Source organism: Mastomys coucha, unplaced genomic scaffold (genome assembly GCF_008632895.1).
Source record: "Mastomys coucha isolate ucsf_1 unplaced genomic scaffold, UCSF_Mcou_1 pScaffold22, whole genome shotgun sequence".
In the NCBI taxonomy this organism is placed as follows: domain Eukaryota; kingdom Metazoa; phylum Chordata; class Mammalia; order Rodentia; family Muridae; genus Mastomys; species Mastomys coucha.
The window spans coordinates 85,166,156-85,174,251 of NW_022196905.1; the positions used below are offsets into that span (position 1 = coordinate 85,166,156).

Here is an 8,096-nt window from a genome sequence, read left to right on the forward strand (position 1 = left end):
AAAAAAAAAAAAAGAAAGCATGCTTAAATATATTTCTTAGATAGTAAATTTTGTTTGGAAGAAAAACCACACTGAGTTCTTAAGAACTAATGATAGGCTATTTATAAATAAAATTTAGCTTAGTGTTTTAAAGGCACAACATATATATTATAAAAGTATTGGGGCTGGGGAGATGGCTCAGTGGTTAAGAGCACCAGCTGCTTTTCCAAAGGGTCTGGGTTCAAGTCTAGCATCCATCCGACCACTAACAACGGTCTGTAACTCCAGTTCCAGGGGATCCAAAACCCTCTCCTGGGTTCTTTGGGCACCAGGTATGCAAGTGGTACACAGACAGACCTGCAGGCAAAACACCCACACACATTTAAAAGAAAAGTATACTATCAAAATTACAAGTAAACAAATAAATCTTATGTATGGTTTCTGAATACAATCTTTAAACATATAATTAATCGGGTTAGATTAACATGAAGTAATTCACGGGACAGGGCTGAACTTGGAACTTAGGGATGTATACCAGTAATTTTTTTTTTTAATAAAGATACTTATTCTCAAGTACATAACTCACCAAGCTGAATGTCTTGATTACACTATATTTTTCTGTGTCATTTTCTTGTCAATAAAGTACTTATGAAATGATTGTATCTCAAAGTGATGGAGGCAAATAAACTGACTGTAAAGATCTTAAATTTCCTGTCTTTATCAGACCTGATGGACAAAGGGTTAAAACCTAATGGTTCATTAGTATCATCTATGTTTAATTCTTTTTTTCTTCAATATTAGCAAGAGAGAAACACCACCAAACAGATACACACAGATTGTAAAGTGTGCTACGAAAGTGTAGCAAGTATGGGAAACCTACATTCTTTATGCATGTTGTGATGATGGCTAGAATTTAAGCTATGGACACACAACATTGAAAACATTATAAATGCAATCCATGAGGGAGATCATTCACTCTTGGCATATCTGTGACATAGGTTTGGAAACTGAGATAGGGGTAAGATCATTGTTGGTGAGCTGCTGCTGCTGCTGCTGCTGCTCCTCCTCCTCCTCCTCTTCCTCCTCTTCCTCCTCTTCCTCCTCTTCTTGTTTTTTTGAGACAGGGTTTCTCTGTGTAGCCCTGGCTGTCCTGGAACTCACTCTGTAGACCAGGCTGGCCTTGACCTCAGAAATCCGCCTGCCTCTGCCTCTGCCTCCCAAGTGCTGGGATTAAAGAAAGGCGTGCACCACCTCTGCCGGCATAAAACCTACTTTCTATAGGCAGTTTTAATACAGCTGCTGAAGCCAGTGTGACTTCACAGAGAATATCTCTAGTAATTGACCTAGAATCGCACATGCACACAGTGAGCACTGATGGTGCTCCCTTGCTCTGTTTGCTCGGAGGACAGGTACAGACCTATAGATAGGGAGGCACCTAGTCTGAGAACTTGCCCTCAGTGTATGCAGAGAGAAACTGACGTGATTCTGTGTTGTGGCCGGGATGTCATCATTTCATGCCTCACCTTGGGTCCCACGAGACAGGCTGCTTTCCTTCCGTCTCTAAAAATACCTGGTGTCTCTAAACTGCAGACAGCAGTATTGTTCAAGGAACGCTCTGATCATAGAGATGAGTTACATGGCACAGTACAGGCTGAATCCATGGTAATGTTTGGACCCCAAAATATGTTTTGAATTGTGGATTTAAAGTGATGTTTCACAGAGGCATAGAGAGTTCTGTACCACCCTTAGCAAAGTTCTCCTGAGCCAGGTGTGGTGAGGCAGGGCTAAAGTCTCAGCGCCGGGGAGGCAGACAAAATTGGAACTCTGAGTAGTCTGAGGCCAGCCTGGTCCCGAATGAGTCCTGGACAGACAGGCTTACAAGAGAAGAAACCCTGTTTTGAAAAACCAAAACCAAAACCAAACCAAACCAAAAACTAAATAAGAAAGTTTCCCAGACCATGAGGACCTGGAAAGAAGGTACGGTCTAAGCTTTCCCCCAGCATGGCGGCACCCAAGAAGCTGGCTCTGTTAACTAACTGTAAGGACTGTCTATCTATTCTTCAAGCTTAAGTTCCTAGAGGCCCCACTCTAACACTGGATTCCCCGAGGTCATTAGAACACAAACCAGCAACATCAGTTGCCTGCCTCTGATGCCTAGCAACAGTGTGGATGCCCTGTGACCATGTGGTAATAACTGCTTGTGATACCACCAGTAGAAGAAAATACTGGTTTAGCAGAGATACTGCCTTTGGAGTTGGGGGCAGCCCGTCTGTGGCTTCAGTAGTGGTCTGTGGCTGCTAATGCCCCTGCGGCCCCTAAGGATAAAACAAACAGTTCAGCCAAGTATAGGCAAATGGTACCAGCTGCCTCCTACCTAGTTAGGAATACAGATGTATTGCTAGAGATATAGAACCTGGAAATTGAGCAATAGGGACTCTGCTTGAGCACAAATAAAGCCAATTTTAAACTGTACTTGTTATGATAATCTCTGGAGGAGACATGTGAAAGCAATTAAAAGTAGTTTCTGAGGGGGAAAAAAAAATCTTAGCTTCCACTTGAAAAAGGCTGGGGCAAGCCTTTGAAGAAAGAGGAAATTGAAAATAACACCAGGCTGTCCTTTAAGCAATCATGCCGTAGGTGCAGAACCAGTAGAAACGTAGATTATGTTTAAAAGTCCAAAATGTGGAAAGCCAAAGCAAACCACTCTTGAATATATGGATGAAATAACCTTCCCTTGGTCTGAGACGATGCTCAAGGTAACTAAAAGGGGCTTGGGCTGGGGTGGGGCAGCAGCTGGACTCCATCACCGACAACCTGAATGTATCTGGTTGACCCGCTGCAAAGAAGACCCACTGAGAAAAAAAAAAAAAGATGGTTATTTTCCTTGTAATGTGAGCTTTTAAAAAAGCTGTGAACTTTTTACCTTGCTTCATCATGCTTCATTTGTTCAATTACTAACCGGATGGTCCCTAGACAGCGGGCGTGGGCTCCTGGAGGTTGCTACTTGTTTGGGGCGTGTGTAATGAAGGCAACCGCGGGATGCAAAGTGACTAGGAGAGAGGGTGTGTGCCACTTCGCTTGAACACCACGAGGACAGCGGAGAGAGCGCCTAAGCGCTCCGGGTCTTCCTGCCTCTGGGCGCCCTCCGTGCCATGCCATTGACATGCAAATCTAGCGCTGAGCACCGGCCAATCGCGGTCGCTTCCTGGGGGATTACCTGGTGGCGGCGCGCCGCTAGCGAGCGAGCGCGGGCCCGTGCGCGGCCCCGGCCGGGAGGCGTGGCGGTGCTGCACCCGCACGGCCGGAGCCGCGCGCCGGGGACCTGTGGCGGCCGCAGCGGCCACCGCCGTCTGAGCGGGAGCCGCAGCCCGAGCCGCGCACCCAGGCACTGGGTTCGCCCGCTGCCCGTTGCTGAGCGCGCGCAGCCGCCGGCGATGCTCCGCGCGCCGTGGCCGCGAGGTTTGAACTTGGCGGCAGCTCCGGATTCCGCGGGGCCGAGAGGCGATGGTGAGTGCCTGGCGCGGGGGCTCGGGCAGGGGCGGGCGGGCGGGAGACTTCCAGAAGTCCAGCCTGCTGATGATCTCCCAGGGCGTCCAGCCTGGAGATGATCGCCCGGGGCGCCCAGCCTGCCTCCTGCGGGCGGGTGGCGTGCCCCGAGGGGCTGCTGACACTCCAGGCCTGCTCTTTCTCACCGGGGGCAGTGGGGGCGTCCGCAGGCCTGCTACTCCAAACAGGATTGCTGGTGACTGACAGCGTGAAAACGCTTCAGAAGAAATGATCTGTGAAATACTTTAATTTTGATAAATTACTTCCCACCAGGGCCCCTGCGGAGTTTAGACGGCCTTGCCTTTCGTAGTGTTACTGGAGTCGTCCCTAGAGGGGAGGCCCCAAAGTAGTTTTGAGGGGCGCGCGCCCCTCCCCCACCGGTCCGGCTCCAAGGCAATGATTTCCAGGAGTCTGTTCCACTGTCAGGTAGCATGAAAATGAAATTGCAGCTGACGTTTGCTTTGCTCTGTGTCGCCAGAAAGACTTAAAACTTCCTCGCCGTAGGGGTGAGGTGTATTCCCTTCTCTAATCCTTTGACATTATCCCCCAACCCCCAACCACCCAATTCTTGTGTTGCAGTGGAATTGTATGCACAGACTCATGACACTTTGTTTTCTGCTGGGGGCTACATCCATGCTGTGAGCTATCGTGGGGCATGGGCTTCCAAAGACCCTTTAAAAGCTACTGTAATTACGTTCTCAATAGAAAACATCTTCGATATATGGCTAACATTTTCTCCAAGTAATGTCGTCAGAAGCTGGCCTAGACTTCAATTAATTTCAGTGATTCTTTTTAATAAGTACGTTTCCCCTATTGCTTTGGCTTCTCTCTAGAGCACTGTCTTTTTCCGTTTTAAAATTTCTTTTGTTTTTCTGATTTTAAAAGCATTATGTGATTTTGTGCAAAAGGATATATATAGAAGAGAGAAAAAATAAACATGATGATGTCTATGTTTCCTAAGACCTGGTTTTTCATAGCTGCCTGATCAATTGAGAACTTAAGAGCTGTAGATATTTCTCCCCATTCCTAATTTGTTTTAGAAACAAAAAGTAGGAATTAACAAGGAAATAAATTTACTTAAAGTGCTATAACTAACAATAACTCGCTCACATGGTTCCCAGGTTGAAATGAAGTTTATTGTGGCAATTTTCTTGAATCAACTTTCCACATCTGCTCCTGGCAAATGGCTTCTGTTTGTACAGCCTGTTTTGTAAATATACCTCTTCACCATTTACGGCAGAATGCCAAACACATAGCTCTTTCCAACACTTGTAGGAAGGCTCATAAAGTTAATATTTTTATTGGTTTCTACATCAGAGCTTCCTTACCAGACCTGTGATAAAACCCTGGAGAAGGTTACCAAGGGAACCTTGTAGAGAATTTACTTCCCTAGAGACTTTAAGAATAGGATAAACATCCATCTGCCTTGCATGGCTTCAGCGAAGCAGCCTGAAGAAGATGGGTCGCCTCTCCCAACCTCAGAGTTGAAGGATCTAAGCAGATCCCCATTTGCAGTGACCTGGGAACAAAGGACAGCAAGATCACCAAAGAAATACCTGAGCCTTTCTGAGGTGAAGCCCAGTTTTGTGCAACAAACGCGTTTTGCTGAGAGCGAATTTAGATTATGTTTTGATTTACCAAGTCTTTTCTGTACTCTACAGAAAATAATGGTTTCATTCTGTTCCAGGAAGTTGTAGGTTGAATACAGAGGCAATTCTGTGGTTTCAAGTAAAGGGATTGTTTTATGGGTAAGAACGATTTCCCTTAAATGTAGGAAGGGTGGGTGTCATCCTGTGTAGTAAACCTCTAAGGAGGACAAGCCTGAAAGCATTATTCTCCTGCTTCAGCCTTCCTCTCTCACGGCCCTTACCCCCTCTCCCATCACTGCTAATCTATGCTGGCCTCAGATCCTGGACTTCAAGCCCCGCTCCTTCCTCAGCTTCCCCAGTGGCTGGGAGGAAGTCCACATGAATACCACTGTGCTGGCCTTACACTCTTCATTTTTAACTCACCATTATTCTCGATACGTTACATCTGGCTACAGTTTTCTAATCCCTAGTTCTTAACTGATATGTAAAAGTTGTACATACTTATGGGGTGTGGTGTGATATTTTGTGTGATATATACTAAATAATGTTCAAATTGGATCAGGAATGTATCGTTCCCCTGTAGTTAAGGTTTCCAAACACCGCTATTTCCTTCTCAAAATGTACTTCTGCTTTGCACGTTCACTTAGAGCTCATGGTACATTAACTGAAACCAAGTGGGCATGTAATGAGGGTTGTCTTGGCTTTGTTGATTCCTTCCAAAAGATAGAATTTCATGAATTGCTGTTTCCTTGGCCTGCCTGCTTGACAGAAGTGTGTAATTCTAACCACTGTGTGACCTCAGCTTCAGAGACACCTTTCTCCCTTTCCTGAGTATCACTTGACCAGGAGCTGCCACTTTCCTTCCTGGAAGGTCACAGGGGGGCCTCTTTTATTCCGGGAGAGGTCATAGCAAAAGGAAGCATAGCATTCAGACTTTGACCAGACAGCGTCTTCCCCCCACCCCCACAGCAGCCCCACCCCACCCCACAGCCTTGGGGCCTTGCACGGCCCCAAGTTAATTTTCTTAGGCTATCATAACATCAAACAAGAAAAAGAACAATGGCCATTTATTTATCTAGCAAACATTTACGGTGTGGGAGGCATTCTAGAAACTTGGGACGGGTTCCCCACCTTTAGGAAACTCACCATGTTCATGAAAAATAAAACATGAACGTGTAAATAAATTACTGCCATTCTGTGGGAGTAGAGGTTAGGGCTTAAGAACTTAAGTTTGTTGTGAAGCTGAATATATACCAACCTGTCACCTAACATATGCATGCCCAGGTATTATCCAAGATAGATGAAAACAAATGTCTATTAGAAAAAAAAAAAAGACTTGTTTAGAGTATTCACAGCAGATTTATTCACGAATGTCACAACAAACCAAATAGACATTAAACTGGAAATAATCATTCATCCACAAACAAGAAAATGGAGATAAACAGACCATGACACAGCCGAGTAATGGAATACTACTCAGTCAAAAAAAATAAGTTGCCGGGGCTGGAGAGATGGCTCAGTGGTTGAAAGCACTGAGCTCTTCCAAAGGTCCTGAGTTCTTCCAAAGGTCCTGAGTTCAAATCCCAGCAACCACATAGTGGCTCACAACCATCTGTAATGAGTTCTGACACCCTTTTCTGGTGCATCTGAAGTCAGCTACAGTGTACTTAACATGCATTAATAGATAAGTCTTTGGGTTGGAGCAAGAGGAGCTGGATCGAGCAGAGATCCTGAGTTCAATTCCCAGCAACCACATGATGGTTCTCAACCATCTGTACAGCTACAGTGTACTCATATACATAAAATAAATAAATACATCTTTAAAAAAATAAGTTTCCCATACTCAAGCCTGGATGAATCTCAGAAGCTTTGGTTTAATTAAGAGAAGTCAGGTAAAAAAATGATACACAGCAGTTTATTTACATGTTGTACAGTGGATTGGAATCTGGGCGTTTCACATCCATACACTCTACCCCTGAGCTATGCCATGAGTCCTAACCACTCAATTTATGAACTAACCAATGACAGCAGAAGTCAGTGGTTGCCCAGGAAAGGGGACTGGAAAGGAAAGAACTTCCTGTGGTGATGGAAGAGTTTCGTGTTCTGTTCTCAGTGTCACATAGGTGTTTGCAGTCACTGAACCCTGTTGACCCAGACACGACATGAGCTACACTAGGAGAGGAACTCCTATCTGGGGTGGCACAGAGCCAGTGCCCCCCTCTGCGTCTGCCTTTGGATGTGTGTAACGTTATCTTGGCGTGGCATGAGCGGTCTGGGGATGCTGGATGGTATCTACCTGAGCATCTCCTTAGGTCGTGGGAGGACTGAGATAGAGAACGGCTAAGTGCTTAGCTTGATCTGAGCTCCACACCTCGTTTGTCTTTCTGTGCACTGTGGTGAGTGACTTACAGTTCTTGTTAAAGCATCTTGATTTTCTTAGGGCCGAGAAGGTTTTGTGGTAACAACTGCTACCCTTGGCATTCCTCCTCTCTTCATTTTAGTTGAGATCTCTGCTTGTCTCTGGTGGGAATTTCACCTTAAAAGTCTTGCCTGCAGGCTGGAGAGATGGCTCAGCTGGTAAGAGCACTGACTGCTCTTCTGAAGGTCCTGAGTTCAAATCCCAGCAACCACATGGTGGCTCACAGCCACCTCTAATGAGATCTGATGCCCTCTTCTGGTGTGTCTGAAGACAGCTACAGTGTACTGATGTATAATAATAAATCAATCTTTAAAATAAATAAATGTTAGTATATTTTTTAAAAAAAAGTCTTGCCTGCCTGATCCAAAGGTCACAGGGGTCCACTCCTAACCTAGATGCTATCTGGAATTGATACATAGTAGCAAAGAGAAGGTTACTTTTGAAGCCTCACTGGGTAGAGGGCATTCCCTGTGCCAAACCAAATCAAACTCCGTGTTTGTTTGGTTTTTGCCTGTTTGTGTGTGTGTGTGTGTGTGTGTGTGTGTGTGTGTGTGTGTGTGTGT

The 8,096-nt window shown here is 45.5% G+C and overlaps 1 protein-coding gene across 5 annotated transcripts in view; it reads left to right on the top strand.

Annotated features, from left to right (window-relative positions):
- The window catches only part of Shroom3 (shroom family member 3), a 312,505-nt gene that overhangs the window by 238,166 nt on the left and 66,243 nt on the right, over positions 1-8,096 (top strand). Inside the window, exon 1 of one of the 5 annotated variants that reach the window (XM_031391057.1) lies at positions 3,052-3,486. The exons of the other annotated variants lie outside the window; for them this stretch is intronic. The gene's annotated coding sequence lies outside the window, so the exon portion shown is untranslated. Of the gene's footprint in view, positions 1-3,051; positions 3,487-8,096 lie in introns of those variants that run through there. 5 annotated transcript variants of the gene reach the window in all.